Source organism: Dermacentor andersoni, chromosome 1, assembly GCF_023375885.2.
Source record: "Dermacentor andersoni chromosome 1, qqDerAnde1_hic_scaffold, whole genome shotgun sequence".
NCBI classification, from domain to species: Eukaryota; Metazoa; Arthropoda; class Arachnida; order Ixodida; family Ixodidae; genus Dermacentor; species Dermacentor andersoni.
Window position 1 is genome coordinate 342,625,376 of NC_092814.1, and position 26,839 is coordinate 342,652,214.

Consider the following 26,839-nt stretch of genomic DNA (forward strand, 5'->3'; position numbering starts at 1 on the left):
TACCGAAACTATGCCATTTTCTACCGTGTTCTAGTGCGCGATCATCCTCTGTGACCCGCTTGTTCTGCCTCAGTATTCGTGTAGCACTGAATTATACCGCTAGTCATGTGTCCTTGTACACAGCGCTCAAAATCGTGCCCTGCGCGAAACCAGGCAATCACAACAGCTAATGCGCAACGCCGTCAGCAAAAAGGCACAGTGCCGCAAAAAAGAAAAAAAAAATGAAATTAAAGCGAGGACAAAAAAAAAAAAAAAATGAAGGCGGGGCCCGTTACGTATGCGTCACGCGATCCTTGAGGTCCGGTATGGGAGAACGCAGGGAACGAATTTCGCTTGCGGAGGCTAGACGGGCCGAGCAGAGAGAGTGTCTGGCTATGCAGTGGAGCTTGCGTCCTGAAATGATGGGTTCGCGTCACTGAAATATTTCTATCTCGACTACTAATGACCTGATTTGAAAATGTTTTCCGACAGAACGCTCCCTAGAGGACATGTAACAACTTTCAGCGCATAACCAAAATTTGCTGTGGGTCCTAATGAGGGTCCCTTTAACGAATACCTATGTATTTATGGACGTCGCGTGCGAAGACAGCTAATTCTACAAAATTTGCCCGAACCATTTCAGGGGCCCTTTAAAGGCGAAGCTTAAAGGGCCCCTGAAACGGTTCGGACAAATTTTGTAGATGCGTAGGGTACAGCTTAAGTAGAACATTCGCACCACAATTTAAGTGAAGCGTTACGTATTAATGGAGCTACAAGCGATTACAAGTTACCCTCCTCCCTAGCCATGCTTTTCCTCTTCAACTCGTTCGCCGAGCGATCGGGGATAAGCTCCGCCTTCACTGGTTCTGCGTCACGATGCGACGTCACATCGTCCACTTCCGATTGTTTTGGAGCCCGCCCCCAGCCGCGCGAAACGTCTCCGCTAGCGGCTTGGCCGTCAACCCCAAGCGAGAGCTATCGAAGCAGCGTGCGTTGCGAGCATTCTGTCGTAGCGCCGAACGTGTCTGATATTCCGGTAATCACACACTAGCAGAACGTTTCGACGGAACGGTGAAGGCATAAACTAAAACTGATGAAGGAACTTTAGCGTGACGTACGTGAGCCGCCTGATCGGTCTCCATGGTCCAGCCACCTGCTGGCGCAGAGCTTAACCAGCTAAAGAAAGTGCTAATATTGCTCTAACCAAGTGTGAAACATTTTAAACATTTATGAAAAACAACGTGTTAACGATTACACTCCTGCCAAAAGTTTACACCAGCAGCAAAGAAGAATACATTTTGTTACTGCTACTGTGTGGGGTTGAGCTCTATGCCACCGGGTGGCTGGACCTTGCAGACCATTCACATTTGCGCGTCTGTTCACCCCCTGAAACGACACGCAAGGGGACACGGCCAGGCCCTGTCCCCTTGCGCTTGCGTTTACCCTAATACCGGACTCGCGAAACGCTATTGCGTTAGTAATCTTACGGTGAAAAGTGACGGCCGCAATCGCGCAAATCCTGGCGCCCATCGGATAGCGGCAGTCCAATGTGCTGCAGCCAGTCCGCTCGTCTACTGACTTGCAGAGGAACACGATGTCGCAGCTTGACATATTGCCAGTCGCTACGTTTGCAGTCCACAACGCAACAAAGTCGAATCATAGCGCTCGCGAAAAGACAGACCGACACTGACGGCGGAGCTCTCGTCAAATACGAAGCACGTTGTAACACCAGCAGAGGACACTTGCTTTGTGCCGGAATTGCTTAAGTGTGCTGAAAAATTGTTCTTGTGCTTTCTCTTTATGTTACCTTTCTTTTATAAGAACAACTTAACTAACATTCCAACTATTACAAACATCATTTGTTTACTATAAAGTTGGAAAAATTGATCACGCGCCCTGGTCTGCCAATCGGATAGCTGGCCCCACTGACGTCATATGGGTGATTTCCGTCATATGGGTAAGGGCGGCGTAAGATTCCGCCGAGCAGTGTGCTCCGATCGGCAGCGATGTGCATTTTTTAAACATTATAATAAATTACACGCTTTACGCGTAGCACTTAGATGTGTCAATTAATGATCAGAAGGACCTACTCTAACGACTCACTACGTTTGTAGAAAATCGTCAAAATCGTTTCAGGGTTTCTTTAAGTGTCCTCCAAATCTTTTTATGGGCCACTTCGGGGCTATAAAAAAAAAGGTTTAGTGCTTTCCTCTTTTCACACACCGACATGGTTGCTAGATGAGCTTGGACACATCTTCGTAAGTCGCCATTCTTTTCGCATATCGCGCACGTCCGTCTCCCCGCTAGGAGTCTTGATTTATAGGTGGCTGTTGTAGTCGCAAAACATGCCCAGTGAGGTCCCATCACGTTTCGCTTAATTGTTCAAGCGACGTCGAACGGCTTCGCTGTTCAGATTCGCAGAGCTTATAGAGGTTTCTGAATTACGAGACTCGAAGCCTTCCTGCTGCTTTCTGACGCTCTCTTTAGGGGCTCATTCATACCGGCAACTGACAGCGGTCGCGTGACGGATCGCGATTGGCTACCAAGAAGCGACTCAGGGGGACCATATTCACGCCGGCAAGCGCAACATGCCCGTCGCCATACTCAAATGTCTCGCGGCAGGTGCCATTCACATTTGCTCGAACCGCGATATCCAAGTAAAATAAGCAAAATAAGCATCCGCGTTAACAGACTTCCTGTTCCTGCGCCACTGGTTGGTTTAGTAGGTTGTAGGTTTGCGAGTGGAAAATCGAGCAGCGTGCCAGTGACAGCTGATAGCCTGATAGCAGCGAAGGAGTAGCGAATAGTCGCTTTTCTAGCAAAAACGACCATTTGCGACTGTTTGCAATCGGTCGCTGTGTGACTTGAGTGTGCTAGAATATTTGCGACCAACTTGGTCGCGGACCTCCATGCGAGTTGCCGGAGTAGATGAACTCTGAGCCTTGACTTGGCTGCTGCAGTCCCTAGCCTATGGCTCGCATCCTCCTGTACCGATTCGGACAGAGCGGAGTCTCACGGTGTAACGACAACGCGATGAAGGATCGGGCGCTCTTTGATATCCCCCGAGTCACAAAGAGTAGCCAGGCTGTGAAGTGCCATCAGGAACTCGTCAGTTTTCTCGCCAAGTTCGGGGGTTGCTCCTGTTAAAGCGGGTGCTCTCGTCGACAACGTTTCTCGAATTCACAAGCTACGCGCAGAAACTTGGACTGCATACAAGCGCGCTGTTACAAGAATTGCTCCTCTGTCAAGTCGAATGTTTTCAGGATCTCGTGCTGTTCTGTTCATGCAGTGCGAAAGCGTCCTTACTTGAGACTGTGGTTCCTTCTTGAATCGAACACGTAGTCCTCTAAATCGTCTAGACAGGCAAGCCATTCGCTGGAATTGGTGAAAGCAAAGTGCGGCGGCTGTTGGACCCTGAACATGACGGCGAGCGGCGACAACGGCGGCTTCAGGTTCGCTCATCGTGTTCTCAGTGAATGCGGCCACTTGACACCCTGCAGAATGCCGCAGAGGCATCGCAGGGAGAAACCGCATGCGTCGGTGGCGACTGTACAAAGAGAACGTTTATGTGGCTGTAATGATGCGGTCGTGTCCTCCCCAGGCGTGTTCTTCGCTGGCAAAACATCGTTCTAGCCGCCGCTATAGCAGTCCTTCCTCCGCAGCGTCGACACCGCGATGATACACGACACCGTAACGTATCGTTGTGCATATACGTCTCTCTTTTGTTATATGGTTATCGCGTCATGCATGAGCCGAGCGATGATATTGTAACACTTGTCAACGTGTGAAAAACGGTCACCGGCACAAGGTAGACAGCGTGCGTGTGTTGATATCATTACTGTGTTTGCATTGCAACAACAACAAAAAATAATGCTGAAAGAATACGGACAGTCCTAAGGGTTACCACCTGGCCGACTGCCGATTCGATCCGCACTCCGGCACGCCATGCTTTCGGTTCCCCCTAAATAGGCACATTATTAGCGACAAAGCAAGCATCCTGTCAGACGTCCATACGTAGCAGGCAACTTATGTTGTAGCAAGTAGATTCATTCCCAACCGCTTAAACTGTTCACCGCCATGTTATTCGAAGTAGCTAGACTGAACGATTCTTTATATTGTTTTTCACCCGCCGTGGTTGCTCAGTGGCTATGGTGTTGGGCTGCGGAGCACGAGTTTGCGGGATCGAATCCCGGTCACGGTGGCCGCATTTCGATGGGGGCGAAATGAGAAAACACCCGTGTACTTAGATTTAGGTGCACGTTGATGCACCCCAGGTGGTCGAAATTCCTACGCTAGGGCATGCCTCATAATTAGAAAGTTGTTTTGGCACGTAAAACCCCATGATTTAGTTTTACTTTATCTTTTTTTTTTTATTATTATTCTGAGCTTCCTCCTATAACGCCTAGCGTATCCTGTGCTTCTAATTCTCTAATGCGTCGTTTCGGCGACCACCCAATGTTGCCGCTCATCGCATCAATTAGCGTGACTCAGTAAATCGCCACATCTATTTCATTTACTTATATATAGATTATAAGGAACCGTTTAATCTAGCCGAGCTCGAGCTACGACGAAGAAGAACAAGCCGTGCGACTGATGATGATAATTACAGATGAGGAATTTCTGCAAGTGATGATCATGTATAGAGATGAAGAAGAGTCAGCCATGGGTCGCGCTCACACAAACTCACTCCCGCGGTTGAAGCGGCCGCCTTGTCGCGCGGCATTATTATGAAACGCAGCGAATGTACAGTTTTAAGCGCTATACTTGCACTATTTCTGTACCACGGCAACGGTGGTCGGAAAGAATTCTAAGGGGTGAGACGCAGTAATTAACCGGAGATGTCTGCTCAATGACCGTGTAGAGTCCAATAAAACGACTGGCGAATTTTTTTGCTTAAACTGAGAACGTGCACAAGAGTCCATAGGAGAACTTCGTCATCAGGCGAAAGAGTGACAACAGTGAGTCGAGTCGTAACGATGCGTCCGCTTATCCTGAGCGATGTCGGTGTTAATGTGGTTTCGATGACGGCCCTCTTCGAGGCGAGACAAAAATTGTACTGAGAAGGGCGTTGCTGAGGACGCGGGAGCCGTAAGGAACGAGACGCCCATAATTTCTTCTCTTGATGGCCAAAAAAATAATCGGAGGAGGTGACGAGGCGCATGCGTTCTTCGTAATCAGGAAGAGAGTATGACCGGTGGCATTCAAGTGTACGAGTCGCTCACAAGAGATAGCAGCGAACGCCGAAGACAAGAAATCCCGTTCTCTGATAACTTCGTTGGAACACCCGGGAAGCACAACAAAAACAATGTTATGACGTATTCCGTCAGTGAATACCCGAACTGTACATCGCGCGATGGGACGAAGAGTGGCATTGGTCGCTGCACGAAGAGACGGGCCGCAATGAGGCATCACCACTTTCTGGAGGCGGGACCAAAAGCCTGCCCGAATAATCGAAATGGCGGCACCTGTGTCAATGAGAGCTTCGACTGGCACACCTTCCGCAACCACTGACCACAAGTTCGACAGTTGCTCTGGAGGAACTGTAGGCTGGCCGGTGGATGCAGTTTCCCCTCCTGAAACTGCATCGGAAAGTTTTCCGAGTGAGCCTTGGAGACATCAGAAGCAGGTGGGAGAGGTGATGCGGAACGACGACGTGGAGAATGCGACCTGTGGCGAGATTCTCGAGAATTCAGAGGCGTGTTGGTAGGGTACGGAGGAGAGGGGGATCGGTGAAGTGAAGAGTGGTAGGAGGTGCTCTGGTAGCCGGTTGCTGGACGGACGCCTTGTGGCTCTTCGGATGTATAACCACGTTGCTCATCCTGTTGACGCCGTCGACAAAGCCGGGAGATGTGGCCGCGATAGCCACAGTAGTAGCAGATGGTTTGAGCAGGAAGCAGAGCGGAGCGGCAAGGCTGTACACGCACTGGTGGCGACATCAAGGCACAGGGACATAGTGGTCCGTTTGTAGAGGGGCCGGAGAGAGTGCCGCGACGTCGGCGTATGTTGCCACCTGTCGAGCGCAGGCGCCGTCGGAGCACGTTAGACGCGACGCATAGGCGATCTCTGGCTTGATCAGCTCGCGTAAGCCGGTCGCAGAAGGGGCGACGCCAGGTTCTGGCGCACAGTAAGAGCACCGCCCGCGAAGTTCCTCCCGAACGATATCACGTATGATTGTGCGCGATGCTACTGCTGAAGGCAAACGAAGGTCTCTGTTAGCCGCGCATAGCCGTAGCGATTGAAGTTCCTCTAGGCGCTGGCAAGTGGCTATTACATCTTGGAGGGTGGCAGAATATTGTGTGTCGAGTGCGCTAAAGGCGACTCGCTAAAGTGCGCTAAAGTGCGCTAAAGTGCGCTAAAGGTGTTTATGCCTTTAAGGAGGTATGGTAGGGTAAATGGTACATGTTAGTTTTAGCGTGATATTTTAGAAACGGCTGCCGATATATATTCGCATCAAATTTCACGCGCTTACAAAATATGCTCTTGTTTGCAACACGAGACACTTAGTTTGTGCTTAGATGGTTTGCCTTTCCTGTGGCCCACTCCCAAAATATTGGTGTGTTTAATTATTTGATGTACCTTTTCTCTGCAACCACGCAGAGGAATGTGATGATATTGGACAGTGTTATTCTAAATACCCATAGGTTTTATCCGAACTGAACAAATATCATATCAACTTTGGAGTTCGCACCCCGAAAAAATATCTCTGCTTGCACAAAGCCACAAGGGGGGTTTCTTGCAGTGTAAATTTTTCCAGTGTCATCATTCATATCATCAGATATTTTTTAGTTCAGAATATTTATGACTGGTTGTAGTAGATGTGCACACAGTTTCACTGGAATGGGATGAATACTTTCTGAGAAAACGTACATTGCATTTGACAAATTCATAAAAAAATGCAACTTGAGAAAATTGAAGTTTTATGTTCAAATACTGCTTGTGAATGCTCAAAATTCCCCAGGAAAATACATTTCACTGCCGACTTTTTACAGGGGTCTCCGAAACCCTTCTTAGTGTTACCAGAGTCCTTCCATGTTTTTCTGGTCACGAAACTCCGCCGTCATGCTATGGGAGAGGTTCATATGCTTCCCAAAGGTGCCGCGACGCGGCGCCACGGTGCCACAGAGGGCATCGTTGGCGTACCGAAACGCATGCGCAGTGCGAGGCGAGCTGAGTGATCGGGTGCGTTCTGTGCATGTGCTGCGGTATTTTTTGAGTGCTGGGCTGTTTAGTTGAAGTGGCGGGATGGGACAACGATGCCGAAGACGTGTTGCAAGTAACAGCTGAAGAAGTAGAATGGTGGCATCTCTAACAAGCCATTTAAAAAAAAATTGCTGTATTTGTGATGTGGCTACTTGTGTTCGTTTGAGAGTTGTTTTGCCATGTATTATGAAATGCTTATGTTTTACACTTTCTTGTTTATAGAAACAATCAATTATGCATTCGTTTGCTGGTGTTTGTTTCCTGCCCCCCAATGCATATCTCTCACGTTTGATGTTATTTCTTTATGCTTATTATATCAGTGTCATGCTTTTAACAAACTTCTTGCATTGTGAATGGTGGACCATTCGTGACCGGACGCCTCTGTGCTGTCTTTATTTCGCTCCGCTTATTTTACATGATAAATAAATGATCGTGCTTGCATGTTGTTTTTGCACCAACACGTTCTATTTCTTTTCTTAATCGAATTATAAAGTTTTTAACATATTGTAAATAGTTGCGCATTAAGAACCAAAGTACCTAGTCTCTTCGTTTCTGCGTCGAAACCCCGAGCAGCGTGAATAAGTGCTGGGCTTACTGACGCTTCTAAACGACTACTTGCTAAGGCAATTGCCTAATTACAATACAGCTAGTTTCAACTGCGCAGGTCCTAACACTTCACGTTCGCCTTAATCCGTTGCTAAAAGCTGCACCGAAGACATTTAGTAGCGAAGTTTGCCTTACATTCATCCTACCTAAATCTCATTCATAAATGTCATCGCTTTGCAGACAAATCTTAAGCGCACGGAGCAGCTCAATTTCCTTTCCTTTGTCATTAAGTATTCTACGGTAGCCGCCCTTTGCCATAACAATTTGATTATTTTGATCTCCTTATAAGATACTGCCCACAGTCAGAGTCCTTCTCTGCCACAGTTTAACAGAAAGTGGACAGCTGTGCTCGCCGAACAATCTGGCGCTATGCGCAACGGAGAGTTGGCGCTTACTTACTGGTAAGCGGGGTTGACAGCGCATATGTTTGCATCTGGTGATAAGTGGGACCACTGGCGCTTTGTTGCGAATGCCCGGTGTTTAATTTCAGGCAAATGTTAAAAAGCGGACACACACACACACACACACACACACACACACGCACACGCACACGCACACACACACACACACACACACACACACACACACACACACACACACACACACAACCAAAAAAAGCCATGCCATAACGAAGAAAACCGCGAACGACAACGATAAACAAACCGGCCTCCGCCCGCCATCTTGAAACTCCAGGGCGCGCGGCACACCTCGGCGCGACATTTGAACCGCTTTGAGCTGGCGCTCGAGGTCGCGCTTGCGCAGGTTTGTTCCTCATATTGCAGTCGATTTTTCTGTGCGAAAATTGCAAATTCGATTTTTTGGGGAGGTTTTCCCTACCGTGCCCCCTTAATAATATGCCATATGCGGTCGGTCTGCGACATGGTGGCGTTGACATGTTTGCACAAAGCTAGTACATCCTCAATGTAGCATGTGCACGATTCCCCGGAGACTGCCGGACGCGCTCACCGAGCTTCTTCTTCGCGACCTCAGTGCGGACAGCGGAAGCGCCGAAGATCTGACGAAGTTGCTGCGTGAACGCTTCCCAGTCAGGGAGATCAGGCTGATGGTTCCAAAACCAGGTTTTCGCGACATCGGTGAGGTAGAAAGAGACATTTTGCAACTTCTGCGAATTATCCCGCTTAGTGAAGTCGATTGCCAGGTTGTAGTATTGGAGCCATTCCTCGACGCCATTTCCCTGCAGACCAGCGAAGACTGGTGGGTCACGGTGGTGGTTGTGGATGGCCGTATTTACGCGCATATCCAGCCGCACAAACTACGAACTAAAAAAGCGTATGAAGAGATAGCTGACTGCTGTGGCGCCCTAATTTCTGAACAAACGGTTTGGAAGTTTCGACAGTTATGTCTACAGAAATAGCGAAAATGTTCATCGAGGACATCTATTTAACGCTTACATTGCTGTTTTTTTTTTCTATCAAAACATTAATTGAAGTGATGTCTTAATTAGAATTCACAAATGCCATTACATAATTAGAGACATGGTTATCATTTGTTTCAGGCAATATACACAGAATGTGGTATGCAACCATCGTATGGTTGAAACATTTTCATGATTGATAGTGAAGGTAGATATGCAAGTCACTGGACCGGAAACTGCTCGATCTGCGACTCTATGAACAGTTTATCCTTCCGCCACCAAAATTTAAAGCATAAGTTGTGATGTTTTATTTATCTTTTTTTTTTTTTGATAAGGTAGCTTATTCTTTCACCGACTGGTCGCGCACGCCGATCCCAGCTTAGTAACTGTAGCAAAAACTACAATGATAGGCCCGTCGGAAAGGCGGAGGGCTAAATAACGTTATTACACTTCTTTAAACCAACTACCGTATTTACTCGATTCTAAGCACCCCCTTTTTTTCGTGATTGCGATGCCCATAGTGAGGGGGGGTGCTTAGATTCGAAAAATCTGGAATGACCCCCCCCCCCCCCTCCCCCTTTTCGCTGCGACATCATGACGAGACGGGCGCGAGAAATAACATTTTCTTTTGCAAACATTCAAAAGAAAAATTGGTGCAGACAGTGAGCCCACCGCTTGTGTCGGATGCTTCGTCACTATCACTGCCGCTCACGAGTCAGCGCGGCTCTGCAGTCCGGCTGTGCGGCAAGATCGCGCCGCGGACGCCGTTCCACCTCGGTACTCCAACGGTTCCCGCTCGATGACAGAGCGAGCAAGCGCGCTTGGTGGTCTTGGCTACGCGCTCTTCCTAACAAATAGGAGGGTGCTTAGATTCGCATGCGAACTTTTTTTCCAAATCATTTCGCGAAAGTAGAGGGGGGTGCTTACAATCGGGGGGGGGGGGGGGGGTTAGAATCGCGAAAATACGGTATGTCACGTTTCATGCAATAAAATGGGGAAACACTTCATTCAACAAATGCCAGTTTACCATTCTCAATGTCACTTTATCTCATAACGATATTGAGTCTGCAGAGCTTTCCGACAAAAAAAGAAAAGGAATAAGCATTGTGCTTTTAATAGGCAAAAAAGAAAAATAATTGTCAATGACACACTTCATCGCCCACTGCGCACAGGAGTTCCACATAGGTATATTGAAATCATATATACGAGCACTTCGAGAGCTTCGTCTCTATGTCGCTGCGCCAGCGTCCAAGCACAAGCGCAGCAGTGAAGCTGACTTGCACGTGGGCGCGTCACAGTCAGCCTGTCTCGTCACGGGGTACACTTTCGTCAAAGCCTTGTCAAAGATTCTGAGAGAAAGTTTTTTTTTTTTTTCACGCAATGAAGAGCTCACCGTATTCCAGTAGGGCCCAGCCAGCCGCGAAGACGACGAGTGAAGACTAGCCGTTGGAACTGGCACACGCTTGCTGCGGCGTCCGATGCCACAAGGCGCGAGGGGCACTGCGAAGTTCTGCGCTGGACGCGAGGCGGCGTCGGCCGAGCGTTTCTCGGCTGGGTGGCCCTGTCTTCGCGGAGGTCCACCGCTCTTTGTCTCGGGCAATGGAAAGGATGTGCAAGGTTCCGGCCCGAACGTACCCATGGGGCTCGGCAGGCAACAGCAAGCGGAAGCAAGAGGCCTGCCTCCGGAGCGCGTCTTCCCTTCCTTTTCTGCGCTGTTGGCGCTCGCGACTTTGACATCCGCCGACGCTGAGCAGGCACGTCACCGAGGCGGCTGTCTCTCGGTTTACGCGGAATCCGATCGTTCCTCCTCTTCGCACCGAGAACGCGTTTATGTATCGCCGGCATATGCGCCGGTGAGAGTTGCGCGCTCAGCTTAACGTAAACGAGCGGTACGAGTGTTCGAGTGAGGATGAGCGAGCGGTGATTATTGGCCGAGAATTGCGTTACCCGTACCCTTTTGCTGTGCGCTGCTATTACACGTCTCGCGCGAAGTTCTGTCCGGTAACCGGACGTTTGTTTCCGTTGATAGCGTTTTTCACAGTGGCAAGCCCTGTAACTTTCTTTTTTTTATATATACAGTTCATCATTTGTTTTCCTTGTTCTACGTGAACTGCATGTTTTCTTTGGCCTTCATTCCCATTTCTTTTCAGTCTTATTGCGTAACCAGTTTCCAGCGGTAGGACCGTTTCAAATATGACGTAACTAGAACAGCTGTCTTAGCTGTGATAGAAATGTTCAGGTCTTCCAAGCGTGTTTCTAATTTTTTTACGGTAATCTTCCCTCAATACATATAGATCTTTAGCACACAAAGCAAGCGACAAAGATGATGGACCTGATAGCAGGAACGGGTGTCAGTACTAGGCGACATCGGGAGGTAACGTAGCATTATCAAGTTTAGCTGTTTTCGTGAAAATTAAAAAAAAAAGGCTGTTGAGGTAAATGCGTTAACATTGGCAGCATTGAACGCAAATTATTCGCAGTGAGCGCGAGGAGTTGTGCAAAAAAAATAATATATAAGCTTATTTATCACCACTATAAAGCGGTGCAGAAACATTACAGCAGTGATTCGACTATCTTACTGCGCGATTCTGCCCCACTCGTATATTCCATATTCATCATATCGATCACGTATGGATAGTTTATGAATGTCCGCTTTCAAGTAGGCATGTCGGACAAACGCGAGGAACGATGTCTAAAATGTGTTCAGTCAGTATTTGGTGGCGATCCTGAAAGCACACGCATGTAATACGCAGGCACCCTGCCCAATACTCTTAAGAATAGCAGGTATAAGATAAGGCAGCCTCTGCAACTTTCAAGATAAATTTATTCTAAATTAAACATTGATGTGACGTCATCGCATTCCGGAAGGCTGCCCAAACATTTGACCGTGAATATGCCACAATAAATTCTTCTTCAGCATCTGGTGGGGTTCGAGAGCACAATGCGTCCTAAAGCTTTTAGTTCCGATAGTGGTTGATCGTCCCACTGGACAATTGTCGTGTATCAGAACTAAAAGCTTTAGGCCAGTGCTCCCAAAAAACATTAGGGCTGAATGCCTTACTCGCGTTACTAGGGTTCCTGCGGCCGACGGGCCTTCACGACAGACTTTAAGAATGCTACCCCCTACTGCTCTATATAGTGTACGTGGTTTGTTTGTGCTCGTCTCTCTCTCTCTCTCTCTCTCTATCCCCCCTTTCCACTTTTTGTCTATTTATCCCCCGACTACTTCGAGCAGTGCAGGGCAGCCAACCGTAACTACCTCTGATTAACCTTCCTGCCTTTCTATGCATCCTCTCTCTCTCTCTCTATGTCCAGTGCTGTGTCGATTTCTCCGTTGGCCGTTGTATACAAAATCGCGAACTGTCCGTGAGCGTGCACTATGGCGTTGTGGGGTGCCGGAAGTAAACCGCAAGTCATTAATCAGCACAACAGCGCGCACGAAAACAATAAGATACTAGCTTCTAAACAAATAAATATCTTGGTATGTGGCTTAGAGGCCAAGCAAAATATATTTTTTTCTTCGCTGGCTCAAATACCGTCAGAAACATAGCGCAATATCTGTCTTCAGGTATAGGCAATAAAAAAAGAAGTTCTGTTTGTTACGAGTATTTAGGCAGCCTAATATCACATGTTTAACCATAGCACGTCCCGAAATGCTACTGTTTCGATATCGACATCTTCGTAACATGTATACTCTCGACGTGCTTTACTCTATACTGAGCACAGCCTTGTAGTGTGCTTTTTGTGGCTTTCCTACAAATATCATGGAAAAGTCGCATTCTAAGAGCACAATAGCTTACTGAAGAATCTCAGTTCATGCTCCTAGGTGCTTGGAATTTTTGTAAAATATTAGGCAATCCCTTTTCTTTCGCCACACGTAGTAGTGAAAGTCGTTTTCTCAATTCATTCTGGCTCCGCGACCGCGAGTGCTCCAGCATGGACTGCGGTTTTCATGTCCACGAAATAAATGTTACACATACGAAACTTTGTACACGCGTGCGCTGCCGGTTTGTAAATTTTACGTGATGTGTAGCTCCGTGCTGAATATTGATTGTTCTCGGCCCCGAAGCGGGCACACAATAAAGTTTTTGCGCAGACACCATTGCATCATTCTTCTGTTATTCGCTATGCATGAGCGGACAGTTCAACAAAAAGTACTCCCACCAGAAAACGTGTTTCTACCATGCGAGTAGCATCCACGTATGTGGGTTGCTTCGGCTGTCCCCTGGCAGCCCACTATCTGCGTGCGCGCGGTCATTATACACAAGACGATGGAGTGGGTCGGTCAGTGTTGCGAGCAGTAGACCGAAAAAAAGCTGTTGTCGGTCGGCGTATTTTTATAATTTTCTTGTAATCACATGACGCCATGTGATTACAAGAAATCCTGATACTAGCACGAGTTTAGACGAATTTCTTGGTTTCACAAACTGTTGTGTTGCAGTTTAACAGAAGAACAGTATAAAGAGAACAAATACATTTCTTGCACCTTGTAATAACTATTTCGGTACTGGTGCTACTTGTTGACAAAGACTATTCTGTTTAACTGCATTAATTACTTCTTTAAATGACTATCAGGGACATTTGCTAATTGTGCTGTATCACAGTGGCATGGAATCAAGGGCATGAAAACAGCTCATCTGTCTTGGCATGAACTTGACATAAGAAAGACACTGACCACAGTCAAAGTGAAAATATTACAGTGGTCCTTGCATGCCTTGTGCTAGTGTAGCGACATGCAAGATAAGTGCTCAACCTTCCAGGCTCGCAAACATGGTCAGTAGAGCCAACAGCAGCTGCGAGGCTAAAACAAGCCTGAACATTCAATGTCCACGTCGCAACTACAGCAGTGTTTCCCCAGTTGGCTACTAGCCGTGCGTGGAGGGAGCTAATGTACCAGATGGCACATTGCAGCTGACCAGCTGACTTGTAGAAGTCTAGGGCTAGGTTACAGCTTACAAAGACGGCTACTAGCCCTACTCTTAGGTGTAAAAAGCTGAAAGGTAGACGTCTACTAGCTAGATGCGTGCTTCCTGAGGCGGGTTTGTACTTCCCTGAGAAAGAGTAAGACGATGGGCCTTCCTTGACTGAGATGAATACATATGCGCATACGGCATCAGGCAACCTATTGTGAACGCGTTAGATTCCGCAAACCACAGCTAACGCCAATGCTACTCGTGGTGAACCACCACTCTTGCTCACTCCAGCCTACCCTATAACAAAGAACGTACTTCAATCAAACTTCTAGATAATCCATGCGATGGAGAATTGCTTGAGACACACTCCTCCGGTCCTGCACCCTCCACTTGACGATGAAGGTGCCTAATTGCGATGTTAATTCCCAGTAACTAGAGAGCCGCGACACTGGCGTGCAGTGAACTTATTTTAATTGAGTATGTGCGGGAAAAGAATAATCTGTGCGCAGGTAGAGGTACAATTAGTACGTGTTCTTAGGACAAACCAGTATTCACTGTGTCGTGTGAAGCAAATAGGTATACTTTCCTCAAAATTTGTGGTGGTTTGCAAGTTAATAGAACGCCGTTTATTAAGTTCATGACGTAATAGTTGATAAAGGTGTGAAGTCGTTAAGAATTGTTGCTATTAGAACGCTACAGCTGAGACATAAACTACAGGTGGGAGCATCGCAACTTACACCTGCGACTTCTCGTTACGCTTTTTCTTGCGATTTAACTGTATTGTTATGCACCTTTTGCATACTCTTACCACATAGAAATGAAAGTAACGTAGGTGAGAGTCGAAGAGAGACCGATAAGTAGAGCGGGCTAGGCATACTATGGCGAGCAGCAGCTGTGCGGCAAAACAGAACCCCGTAGGTTTTCTGCAGTTATCATTTGCAAGTAATTATAAATATTTCGGACATTACGCCGTACAACACGGTAAATACACGGTAAATAGGTATGCGCGCTTGAGGCATGAGAAGGGTTTATTTCGTTCGAAAGCGTATAAAAAGGCTTCATCTATGTTGAGACAAGTTGAAAACACCTTTTTCACTTAATAGGCATGCCTGCGAACACGTCCCGTGCTAGACACACTATATGTATATATATATATATATGGTGGTATTGCATCGTCATCTTGACTCATCTTGACTCACAAGGTGCATATCGTCATGCGTTATAACAACCTATTTTTTTCCCCAAACATACACTGATAGGACGGGGACAGGAAGTTTCATTGGTACAGGTGGCTCGCTGCTGCCGAGGCGAGAAATGGTTTTGTCCCACCGCAGCGGTCACTGGACAGCAGTTCCTCCGATTGCTCCGCATTTGGGTCTGACATGACTGGGAGTACGTTAGTATGTTGACATGGCCATGTTATGTGGTATAATGTGGTCTTCTTGCACCATGGACAAGTGTCCTTATATAGTGTGGGGTGCATTTTACTTAGTACGAGAAGGTTAGGGTACGACCCTGTTTGTAGTTGTCACCATGCGACAGGTTCTTCCCCGCTAAGGGGCTTGTGCGGGGGGGGGGGGGGGGTACCGTTTCCTGCTGCTTCTGTAACCAGCTAGGTCTAGTGCGGCGTGCACGACGGACAGCAGAGGCCAGCGGAGTCCTGGTCTGAGGGCAGCAGACCATTGCGATAGAGGACGGACGAAGCAGCGGGTGAAGACCTCCGGGAGAGACACAAGGAGGAAGACTCCCCTGAAGAATCCGTCCCAGCCGCAGAACAAAATTACTAGAGCTCAATAAGGTTTTCACTCTATCACTCACTCCCTCCCTCCCTCGCACCCTCACTCGCTCGCTCACTCACTCACTCACTCACTCACTCACTCACTCACTCACTCACTCACTCACTCACTCACTCACTCACTCACTCACTCACTCACTCACTCACTCACTCACTCACCCACTCACTCACTCACTCTCACTCACTCAATCACTCTCACTCACTCCGCAGCAGAAGGGGAGGCGAATTTCAAAAGAAGCCTATTGCCGTGATACTTTTATACTAAATACAAGTATAGCGTAACTAGTTCCTTACTTCATGTTTACGCATGGCTCTTTCTAATGATTCCCGAGTAAAGTGTGACAAATGTTACTCTAGTGTATGGTATCTGATTCATTTTAGCGGTACAGAATTAAGACCTAAAGGAGTATAAAGAACTATTTCGTCGCTATCATAGATTCAAGGCAGAAGAAAATGACTTACCATCAACTGCGAACGACGCAGCCTCAAGACAGACGACGCTTCCGTCGAAGCAGGCGCGGTTGATGCTGACGGACGCTGGGAAACCCGCGCAGCAAGCCTTCGGCTGCCTTTGTTTTCGCTTTGAAGCGATCGCAACTTAAAAATAGCAGCCGCGTGCCATGCTGCGCCCAGCAATGTTAACAGCCTCGATAAACAGCCGCCCTTCCCGGAGTGCCGCGGGCGCACTCAGGTCATAGGTTTCGACGGTTATGACTGGCGGCGCCACTGTATTTATTTCGGGATTGTGGCTACTCATCTTTTGCAAAAATTATCCGTGACAAGTGTGTTCCTCGCAAAATAATTCCGTCACCGACCCCCCCGACCCCCAAGGAAGAAAGCAAACACAAAGACATCTGTGAACATTGTCCCGCAACCACCGATTTGTTCGTGGCCGACAGAGGGTGGGTCGTAGACAGGCTGCGGTGGTTCAGTGGCATACCGCACCTCAGCGGTGTAACCGCTGAACGCGATATCTCGGGTTTGGCTGTCGACAGCGGTAGCCGTATTCCGAAAGGGACTCAATTCAAGAACCATCGTGTGCCGAGCAATGGGCGCACGTGGAAGTACCACAGGCGATAAAAGAATAATTCGGACCCCCTCAATGCATGTCTCTCTTAGCTATAGAGTCCTGGCTTTCGAATGCAAACGCCAGAAAAGTAATTTTAGAGTACGGGGTTACACGTGCCGAAACCACGATCTGATTATGAGGCACGCCTAATAGCGGAAGACTTCGAAAATTCGTACCATCAGCGGTTCTTTAACGTGCACCTAAATCTAAGTACGTGGGTGCGGCCGTCGTGCCCGGGATTCGATCCCGCGACCTCGTGCTTAGCAGCTCAACACCATAGCCACTAAGGAACCACGGCGAGTCGTGTAATTTTCAAACGCGCTTCCTATAATTTGAACCGGTTACCCTAATTTGCCCATCGAGGAGTTGGGGGCAAGTATGGATGCAACGAAGAAGTTTGAAAAAACAACAACAACAACAAAAAGAACGCACCGAATGTCAGCACGATTACATCGGCAAGGAAGTGATGGCAGTGCGATAATCCAACCATGCTATAGAACGAGGTACAGTGCCGGTGTAATGAAAGCGATGTTGGTATATGCAAAGAAACATTTTGTAGACCTGTTCTACGATGTCACTGCTGAATATAGAAGTTCTATTCTAGACCATGGATGCGCATTCAAGTAAAGGAACACCGGTAGTTGTGTACAACTTGCGGAATTCTGTAGGACAATATAATTCCCTTCATAGTCTGCCAACAGAGCTGAGAGAGCGCGCATCCCGCACTAAACGCGATTAGTGTGCGCACAAAGATGTAAGGTTGATTCAAACAGTGTACACGAATCGTTAATCTCACTGTCATTACACAATGATACAGGATCTACAGATTAAGAAAAAAAAATGTTTGCTGCTCTAAACTAGGGGCTCCGCGAAACTACCGCGAAACGCACCGTAATCAATTCAGTAGTTGTACTCCCTTATTGCGATTGTTAATAGCAAGCGTATAGGACAAGAAAGACTTCGGCACAGCTTGAAATCATCTTTTCTCGCATAACGACAGCGTTTTAGCGTAGACGTCACGAGAATAGACAATCAAACCCATATTTATTAAAATGTTAAAGGAATACAAGAACAAAAAGCGTCGGATCATGAAATCAAGAACGTCAACATGAACGTGCAGGCCACGCGCGCGAACTCTTTCTAGAGACAGAGAAGTCCACGGGACCCCATTCGGCAACACTGGGTAGCTCCGGGCGCAGCAGCTGCAGCATGCGATGCGCTTGGCGAAGTACGCGCTGCTCGTGGCACTGCTGCTGCGTGCGATTCTTCGGCATTGAGCAGCTACCGCAGCTTCGCCGAAGGGCTGCACGCCGGCTGGTCGGGACACTGCGAGGGTCAAGTATTAACCAACCACCCCCGTGGGTCTCACATTTAGTAAAAAGAAGTATAGAAGAACTGTTCGTTAAATCAAAATCTCGCATGAGGATGATGACGAACGTTGAAGTGCACAGGCCATTTGCAACCAAATTGGGGAGAGCCGATTCACCGATTTTCCGCATACAGGTAACCAGGCATTCGCGAATGCTCGTTAACGAGCAACATCTCGTTCTAGCAGTTGGCAACGATTCTTCCATCCCTTACGAAAAAAACTTTAGACTTTCTATAGAAAGTCTATATACTATTTATGGACGACCTTGTCTTTCTATAGATTTGGACATTGGTGGATACAAAGTCTATAGACTGTCTATAGACGAAAGTCGATAAAGTTTCTATTTCTTTTTGTCTATTCGCAGTCTATAGACAATGTATAGAAAAAAGTCGATATGGTGTTGGTTTCTTTTTTGTCTACTTTCCCGCAACAGACACCTATAGACGGCAGTCAATACAGTCTCTATTTATTTTTGTCTATTGTTTGTCTGTAGACTTTCTATAGACGAAAGTCGATAGGATTTCTATTTCTTTTTGTCTATTAGCAGTCTATGGACGGTCTATAGAAAAAAGTCGATAAGGTGTTTGTTTCGTTTTGTCTACTTTCCTCTATAGACTACCTATAGTCAAAAGTCGATACTGCCTCTATTTATTTTTCTCTCTTATTTATCTTTAGACTTTCTATAGACAAACGTCGATAAGATTTCTATTTCTTTTTGTCTATTCGCAGTCTATAGACAGTCTTAGAAAAGTGTCGATAAAGTGTTTGTTTCTTTTTTCTCTATTTCCTCTCTATAGACTACCTATAGACGAAAGTCGATACAGTCTATTTTTGTCTAATATTTGTCTATAGACTTTTTATAGACGAAAGTCAATAAGATTTCTATTTCTTCTTTTCTATTCGCAGTCTATAGACGGTCTAGAGAAGAAAGTAGATATGGTGTTTGTTTCGTTTTTGTCTACTTCCCCAAAACAGACAACTATAGACTAAAGTTGATACAGTCTATATATATTGTTGTTCATTCTTCGTCTTTAGATTTTCTATAGACGAGAGTCGATAAGGTATATATTTCTTCTTGTCTATTCCCACTCTACATAGTTCTTCAAACACGCACATGCATACATTCACACACACACACACACACACACACACACACACACACACACACACACACACACACACACACACACACAAACACCAACACACATATATATATATATATATATATATATATTGCTGTGCGACCGGCCGCTCGAGTCGCATTGCGTGTAATCGCGGGCTTCTTCACGCTCGGACAAACACTTCTATGGAGCACGCGTTGAACAGAAATGTGTATCGGGAGTTTCTAATGTTGCTTCACAATTTTATCATTGACAATTTTCACCTAATTAAAATAATTGAGAAATTAATTAACACTAATTACCTAATCCGGGGAATGCAAAACATAATCTCTCTCCAAGTGATGGCAACCAATATTACCTTGGTCCTCTCCAGCTACGAAGCATTTGCATATCTTAAAACCTGGCTCAAATTAAGTGAAACATCCCGTATACTTCTTTGCAATTCGAATTATTTTCCACGGTTTCCTATATCACCGCCGGTGAAGGCCATCGAGTGGGATGTCACCAAAGGTCATGTTAACTTGTGCGAACAGCCCGTATACTGATTGTGGTAAGGCGTGAGATAAAGTATAAAACAGCCGATACTGTAAAATTCCTATTGCTTCAGGTTTACAAGGCGTCTATAGATTGACAATAGACAAGCATCGTTAATCTGGGCCCAACCCGTGTACGCTGTAACCAAGTGCCTACAGGTACCGGTGGATAATACGGAGCTGCGTTTGATATAAGCCGCTGAAGTTGTATACAGCTGAGATTGCTGTAGAGCCTATTTGTAGACTTTAGTATACACATAGTGTATACCTACGCATTTGTTGAGCACATGATATGATCTACGTAGTCGCTCTCAGCAATCGCAAGACAGTCTTCACAGTTGTCATAGCATCACTTTTGCGGCAGTAGAATAAAGAAAGCAAAACGCCGATCCAATTATGATAATGGATGTTATGAACGCCAACTTCAGCTACGAGTGGATTCCAAACAGGCATCAAGCTAACAGCGCAGAGACTCGTAATGTTTGTAGCTAACAACGCGGACTTTGTGAGTGTGCGATGAAGCGGTGTCGCGCTTGTGGTGTGCGCGTTGTGTGTCGTCCGATTCTCAGATACTTTTCACATTGTCTTCATATCTCGGCTGCATCACTAACATCGGGAGTTTTTTTTTACTGATATCCTGCACTATAAGCTGATCAAAGTTTCTCATTCACTTAAAATATGTGCCAAATTCTCGGAGCTCACCCAGTATTTCGCCGGCGGTATGCCTGCGCCACCACGCATATGAGTACTTTAATGCTGTACTGATTGCTTTGACCTATCATCGGAACGGAAAATTAGCACTAACATACGTACTGGCTTCACATTTGGCGGTACGCTGGAAGATATGCTACAAATGCGCTGTATTACTCATCGTCGCTGGCGATAATGCGTCTGAAGCATCTGAAGGGCCCTGTAACGGCTTTTACAAACAGCGCATTCTTCCATGTGTACGTTCCAGTCTCATACGATACCCCACAGCGCTTGTAATACAACCTGCCAGTGCATTTCCTTCGTCCATGAAAAAAGATGAAAAATGGAAAAGAAAAGCAACCCGTTCCGGCGTGCATGGCGCGCAGAGAAACAAAGAAACAAAAAAAAAAAGAAAAAGGAAAACGCGCTCACACTCCTCGGCGCGCGCGCGCACTGGCGCGCACAGCTCCTGCGCATGCGCGGCGGTGCGCCGTCTGTACGCGTCAATTTGAATTCTCAAAGAGTGCGCCATGCACGTAAACGCTTGTAGCGGTGTGCGGTGTCTGCTCGAACCTTGGTGTCTGTGTATGCGTGTCTTCTTTGTGGCATCACACGTCAACTACGCTGAACGGTAAGCTTTAGCAAAGATGTTTTGCGTCAATAGTTCATGATTATGTGAGCGCATTTCGTCGCGCGAACCGGCTGCATGTAGCGCAGGCGACTCGGGTATAGTGTCGGGTTCTCGTTGACATGATTTGATAACGCGCTCCTGCTCTCGCTTCTGCTATACGGAATGTATTGCGGCGAGTGATCGCTCGGGCTTGTTGATTTTAGCGTTATAGTTTAGGTGCGTAAAAAAGGCAGTGCACCATGTTTTAACTTGATACTGAGCTGCGACTGAGCGGATTGTGTGCGTTGGGCAGCCAGTGTGCTAGATCTCATTTCGTGGGACTCGATCCGGCCGCGATGAATGTTGCGCCGCATGTGTAGTGAAATTCTCGTGACACGCTTTACGTATATATCTCGAAATTGTGTTAGCATAAAGAATTTTCAAACAGACTCGTATAGTTGAATAACTGCTAGCGTACTCGGACGGAAGGCCGCGTTTGCGGGGCATGCATCAGCAGTGTGTGCGCTGCCGTTTTCGTATAGTTTAAAAGTAGCAGTATTTTTAAGGTTCCTGACAACCAATCCAAATAAATTTGGGAAGTTACCGCAAGCAAAACACGAGACTTCAAGAAATATCTAGCAGAAATATCTAGATTCACCCAGTCTATTTATATGTAACCAGAAACGCTTTTGGAGCATGAAACCTGCGATAAGCTCAGTCACTCGCAGCTTCGCAACTTAGCCGAAAAAATTAGAGAACAATAAATTAGTTGCTCCGGGAAGCACCTTTACACGTTTCAGACTGAAGGCATTGCGTTTGACGGTAGTTGGAAGATTTGTTTGTCTCTTTTATAAAAAGTTTAGCATCAGAAGTTATCTTTCGGGCTATATGAAAAGCGTTAAGCGCCTTTCGATGCTTCGGCGTTGTGTATTTTACGTCCTGTTAATCACTAGGCGGCTGCTGGCGCAGATTCGCATTGTGCCAGTCGTGCATGGTATGAAGCCCTTGTCGTGCGTAATAAGTGTTCCGGTTTTCATTACTGTTGCATGCAGTGCCGTCGTCCTGGACAGAGTGTATACTATATGCGCTGTACAAAAGAAAAAAAGAGCCAGATTATCCATTTGGTGGTCTTTTCTTAGTAGATAACGCACAGATTATTCAAATAATTTATAGGACATTGCATTTGTTCTACCCTTATCAACATACGTAAGAGATCGCAACATGTTTTAGTTCATAAGTAACCTTATCAATACGCCCCCATGCATGTGCATTCTACTTAAATTGTGGCAAATGTATTCATCTCGAAGTATGAGAAAAGAGACATTGCAGACTGTTTTAAGCGGAAATAAATTGCAATTCTTAACGTGATTGTTCAAAACTGCAGTCACTATGCTGAGCAGGTTCGTTCGGCACGGACATATTGCATTAACACCTGAAAAAATGTGCACAGTCCAGCCGGGTATCTTTGTTTCAACAATTATTACTTTAGGAGTTATTATTTATGATTATTTTAGGAACAATTATTATTATAGAAATCGTTTGAGATTCTCGCATTTCTTTTATTTTTATAAGTACCTTGTGTGTTACATGAACCTCTCTTGAAAGGAAACGTTGCTGGCACCGGCGACCATTACGGTTGTCTAACTGCTTATTATACTGTAATATAACGAAACATCATAATGGTACTGATTCATATTGCCATGTAGTCTTTAGTCAGATGTAAACAAAGTTAACTAGAGGCATAAGTGATGAGAGCAAATGATATAGAAAACTACTATTGAACCGGAAAAATAACTCATTGAATAGTTTTCCCTCACATTGTTGCATTTGCTTTACCTGTGTGTCTCTTTGTCCTTTTCTTCCGTGCTGTACTCGTGTGGCCATCAAATGCGAACTCGCCCAAGCCCTTCTCAGCTTTATTAAACACGGGATTCAAGTCAGTTGAATCTAATACTGCATGTCAAGTGACTGACGTGTTATTCGTTTTATCTAAATATTATGGACTGGCAGTACTTGGCAACCATTAAACCATAATATTCTTTTTATTGCACTTAAGCTGCGGGCGTCATAGATTGCCGGAAAGTTTTCATAAATACAGCCAGGGAAGGCTTGGAAAAAGATCTGGAAATTTTAAAATGGCCACATAGGTATGCTGTCTTGTTATATGTCATACAAAGGTTCCAGAGAATCTCTCTGTTAAATATATTTTAAAAACGTTTCACCTTATAAAAAGTTTAGGTAAATTGGTTCCATTAATTGGAAAATAAAGGAAGTCAAGCATACCAACAAGGCATTTCTTACTCAATTTTTTTTGCGTTAACTAAATGTCCTGAACCTCGGAACCCTGGAAGAATTGTCATCTTTGAAAGCACCTTAAAAATTTACTGTGATAGAATTAATTCGAACTATACTATCAGTTCTGTTTCCTAGGAGGTGCATATCTGTCTTGCCATGACACAAAGTGCCCGTGAGGTATTTCGGGTGCTCATGTGGTATACCTAACTTGGAAACCTGTTAGCATGCCCAAGAGGCCTGATTACCTGTAAGAAACTAAGTGAGCATATTAATACAATCAATCCATCTGCCTTTTTTTGAAATTATGCCCAATGACCCATTCATTTAAGACTATGAGAACACATTAAAATGTGTATTAAGCAATATAAATTACAATCTTTGGCATGATACTGTGAATACTCCAGTCATGTCTTCTGAGCATATACCTCTGCACGGGCATACTTGCTTACCAGCCAAAAAAATGTACAGACAGTCCGACTGGGTAACGTTTCAGCAATAAATATAGAGATCATTTAGGATAAGTACATTAATGCATCATATATGAACTTGTCATAAGAGGGAGCATACTGTTGCTGGCACGAGCAGCAGTTGTGACTGTTAAATTGTTTACCATACCATAAAAAAAACATTGTATAAAGGTACTGATTTGTGTTGACAATCAGCCCTTAGTCATAGTTAAACCGCATTAAGTATTGACTTAGATGGTTTGAGCAAATATATTAAGCTGCTTAATGAACATACAAAAAATACACACTTGTTATTTTTGCCTGATATTGCTGCATATACTTATTTGCAGCATACACCTGCAGCACCTTTGGGACTAAAGACACAAAGGTGAAGGCCAGCCTGGCGACCATGCTTACCAAGGGGAAGTTGTGTAAATATTTAGTCTGTTTCCATAATTGCATAAGACATGCATTTTGACGAATTTATATATTATATCGTGCAATAAAAACAGTTAATTCATTGCCGGTGCATTTGTTTTATTTTTTGCACAGCATGATTCAGCACTAAATTGTTTCTGTTTATGCAACATATATAGTGTACTGAGGAGCATTATTAATCTACTAACGGTAATGTATAAGTGCAGATGAAAAGGAACAGGTTCACATGCATAAATACATTCAAAATTTTTGCTACCACATGCAAACAAAAATGTAAACTAATTTGTAGATAGCCGATAGCTATGAAGGTATGGCCTTATACACTATTTCTAGACTTGTCTATAAAATGTCTGTCTATAGACTGTCTATAGATTAATGAAAATTCATGTTTGTTGACAAATGCCTGCAGAACGTCATAGAAAAAAGTATCGGATTATAAAGGTCTGTTTTGTAGACTGAAGACTATAGAATGTCTATAGACTATCTACAGACATTCCCTAGACTTCAGTCTACAAAAGTAGAACTGTATATATAGTTCTACTTTTGTAGACTGAAGTGTATAAAATGTCTATAGATAAATGTCTATAGATAGTCTATAGACATTCTATAGAGTTCAGTCTACAAAAATCTAACTGTATAACCCTATACACTTTTGTCTATAAACATTCTGCGGACATTTGTCCACAAACGTGAATTTTCATTAATCTATAGACAGTCTATTGACTCAGACTTTTTATAGACCAATCTATAAAAAGTGTATGGCCATTAAGTCTATAGACTGTCTATACGCTGGTCTATAGGAACAGTCTATAGATAGTCTATAGACGTTTTTGTATACACCTTCTATAGACTTCAGTCTACAAAAGTAGATCTAACTATAAGCCTATGCACTTGTTATGGACATGCTGCAGACAATTGTCTACAAACGAATTTTCATTAATCTATAGACCGTCTATAGACAGTATATAGACAGTCTATAGACTCGAACTTTTTATAGACTGTCTATAGACAGTCTATAGACTCAGACTTTTTATAGACTAGTCTGTAAAAAGTGTATGGCCATAACTCTATAGACTGTCTATAGACTAGTCTAAAGAAATGTCTATAGACAGTCTATAGACTTCATAGACAAATGTCTATAGACAGTCTATAGATTTTCTATAATAAATTTTGTAAGGGTTGTGACCCTTGCTGCCTCATGTCTTCCTGTCCTGCAGAATCTGTGGTTCGCAAACAGTGTTTCCAAACCCTTACTGCGGCCTACGCAGATAGCAAGCCTTGCAAAAGGAATCGGACCCAGTTACAACATTTTCCGTTTTGTTTCAGAAAGTTTAGTCGCAAAATATCATTAAGTATTGCGCAAGCACTCACGCGCCAAATGATCAATAAGTGAGTTCTAACGTTCAATTCGCAGTAGACCGCCGCTAATGACCGATGTGCACACACCGTGCATTACCTGCTCAAGGACGCCAGTTGTGCTGCTGCGTGCGATTCTTAGGCGTCGAGCAGCCTCCACAGCCTCGCCGAAGGGCAGAGTGGCGACAGGTCCTGGCACCCTGAAAGCACAAAACAGGCCCTTTGTCATCCTTGCGTGGCACTACTGTGGCAAATACAGTAAGGAATACCGCACTCAGTCGAAGTGCTATGCAGAAGCGGTTATGAATTTATGAATTTATAAGTGCCCGTGCGGTCACGGGACGGAAAACCAATAGTTACTAGCGAAATGATAAATTTTGGACGGGAAAACTAGGCACAAATATCGTCTCGCCTCACTTAAACGTAAGAATTCGTTATGAACTCTCAGTTACTGTTAAATCTCTTGTTTACGGATGAGCTTGTGATTTCGTTTCCATGGAATATATTGAGTGCGCAAGAAATAAGAAATGTAAACCAGAGCAACGTGAAAACTGCCTCAACAGTTTTTTTTCGCATGCCTTACATGGAAAATGATCCAGCTGATTTCACATGTGGTCGGCCAGGCACAATAGCACGACCGAAGAAGTGCATGCTGTTGAAAGAACTGCCGTACCTGAACACAATGAGGTGGCTACACGAGCAACTTCCCTACGTTGTACAGTTTTTACGATGCGGAAAATATTGACTTGAGCATATATTTGCTGTGCTTGTATAATAAAATGTTATTTACTTAGGATATATATATATATATATATATATATATATATATATATATATATATATATATATATATATATTTTTTTTTTGTTTATTATAGGTAGTTAATTAGTGTCAAGGAATGCCGCCGCTTTGAGCTCGCGAAAAGCCGCCACGTCATTGCACAGCTCTCCCGGTTCCCTAAAACGGCGACGACGTCGTCCGGCGTCGACCTTACCGCTTCACCACCCTTAAATCAACACGCCACACGTATTGTTTGTTGCGAGC

The 26,839-nt window shown here is 45.2% G+C and overlaps 1 long non-coding RNA gene across 1 annotated transcript; it reads right to left on the bottom strand.

Annotated features, from left to right (window-relative positions):
* Positions 1–17,964: 17,964 nt before the first annotated feature.
* On the bottom strand, positions 17,965–25,990 carry LOC129381224 (uncharacterized). The gene is made up of 2 exons (XR_008609434.1): positions 25,896–25,990; positions 17,965–18,263 (listed from the first exon to the last, which is right to left on the bottom strand). It is a non-coding gene; the product is annotated as an uncharacterized lncRNA (long non-coding RNA).
* Positions 25,991–26,839: the final 849 nt, after the last annotated feature.